Source organism: Erinaceus europaeus, chromosome 18, assembly GCF_950295315.1.
Source record: "Erinaceus europaeus chromosome 18, mEriEur2.1, whole genome shotgun sequence".
In the NCBI taxonomy this organism is placed as follows: Eukaryota; Metazoa; Chordata; class Mammalia; order Eulipotyphla; family Erinaceidae; genus Erinaceus; species Erinaceus europaeus.
Window position 1 is genome coordinate 34,514,529 of NC_080179.1, and position 2,330 is coordinate 34,516,858.

Sequence of the window (2,330 nt, forward strand, 5' to 3'; positions counted from 1 at the left end):
GTTTAACTATTTTATATAGTATGTTATTGTCTTTTCTGCCGGGCTGGCTTCACGGGTGGGAGGCAGAGACAACCAGAGACTCATGGCTGAGCTGAGAATGCAGTTCAATATTCATGAGCGGGGATGCGGTTCAACAAACCAATCTAATCTAATCACAACCCAATTCTGTCCTGCATCTCTCTCCTCCGGCGGAAGAGTCAGGAACCAAGGAAATATGTACGATAGGGGGTGGGGAGAAGGAAAAAGCGCGAACCAGCAATGACTAAACTAAATGTCCCAGAGGCAGGGGGGTAGATCAAACCAATATCCTGGAGGCAGAGGGGTGCCCAGCCAACAGTGGACGTGCAAACAGAACACATAGCAAGCAACACAAGTGAACCCAATGTGATGATAAAATCAGAAGGCTTCACAAGCAGAATCCAGAAGCATGCCAACAATTCCCCCTTTTCTTTTTAACTAATGGCCATAGTATCAGGAGTGTGGGGTGAAGAGAAACTGTTGGTATGCATGAGACCCCTTCTGTTTCATTTGGTTTAAATCCCCCCTGCTTAACACTATTCTATTTACATAACCACTTCATTCTATTTACATAACCACTGTTAACAAGTTCCACCCTCCCTCCAGGGCATTTGTGGTTCAGTGATAGGATTCTCGCCTAATCTGCCCCCTCTTTGTCACACTCTGATTTTCACCAGTCACTTTTCTCTCCACCCTCTCTATGTCACATCCTGTTTCCACCTTACTTGGCAAGTATATATAAAGACAGCATTGTGAGTTTTACAGTACTGTACTTTGAGTTTAGCTTAGCTCATCTTAGATTGTGCTGCATCCTGCATAAATAAAGAGATACTGCCTACAGCTCAACCATGAGTCCCTGGTTGTCTGTTACCCGCCCGTGAAGCCAGCCCGGCGAAAACAACATAACCTGTCAAAAACAACAAGAAACCTATATTATACAGGCATTTAAAAAAAAAACCAGCACAAGACACGGAGGAACAAGTAAGAGAGCAGCAAGAACCAGTGTGATGCCAAGGGGGGGTGTTTCTTGCCTCAAATGCAAGGCTTATCAGGATAAAGGACATTTCCTGATTCTGTGGGCATCTCTTGCCTCTGGGGGCGTTTCATGCTTCAATGGGCGTTTCCTACCTCTGTGGGCATTACCTAATAAGGAGGGATGTGTGTGTTGCCTATAGAGTCCCAAGGAAGCTGGCTGCAGTCAGTCTTTGAGAAACCCAGCAGCATAAAGGGAAGCTGCTGTAGAGTTGTGTAAAGTGTCCAAGAGGTGTACCAGTAAGTCCGATAGAAGTGCCAGTCCAAAGTAGATGACCACGGAAGAAATGCCAGGGGGTGTAATGATACATGTCTGCCTCGATGGGGAAGATCAGCCACCAGAATTCTGCTTTTCTGTAAAGAGTGAGCTTTGGAGTCTGTGAATCTGTTTTTTTTAGATTGTGCCAGGTTTTAGGTTGTGCATTGGTATTGGGGGGTGCGTTGTAGTCATGCCATCTTGTGGTGATGTCAGAGGACAGGGGTCCAAATGGATTTCTTGAACCAGATTATCGAGATCTCACCATGTAGCATCACGAGTCCCCGGAGGGCATCCTGGTCCAAAAAGTTCTTTGAAATTCCATTTAGGGTGCTTCTGGCGGTTTTTGCTGGATTGCTGCAGGCACCCATTTTTTAAAACATCTTCCCATAGAAGAAAAAACCGAATCAGAAGGGCGGAACCAACCACGTGTCTCCACTTTTGGGGACTGCCAGGGCAATGGAGAATGCTCCCCAAGTCAGAGTAGTCTCTCTTTGCGGGAAACATGTGAGAGGTAGTCCAGAAAGTCCCAGGGGAAATCTCCACACATCTTCCAAGATCCACGATCATGGCCACAAGGAACCAAAGTTTCCCAGTCAGGAAACCAAAGTGTGGCCCAGAGTGACTCCACAGAGGTGGCAGCAGGACCCGTGTTCTCATGGACTCTGTGGCCCACCACGGCCCACAGGTCAGGCGGCAGCTCCAGCAGCGACGCTGAAAGACACGGAGAGTGAGAGAGCAGCAGAACCATGTGTCGCACCCGCTTTGTCAACTGCAGCCCATAGTTGATAGGTAGCCAAAAGCTTTACTTATCTGGTGGATGGGCGGGTTAGGTCCCACATTGGTGTTAGTCCCTGTTCAGGAGCCATTTTGTCGTTTTTGCTGGGCTGGCTTCATGGGCAGGAGACAGAGACAACCAGAGACTCATGGCTGAGCTGAGAATGCAGTTGAATCTTTATTCACAAGTGAGTGGGGATATAGTTTAAAAAACTAATCTTTTCTAATCACAACACAATTCTGTTCT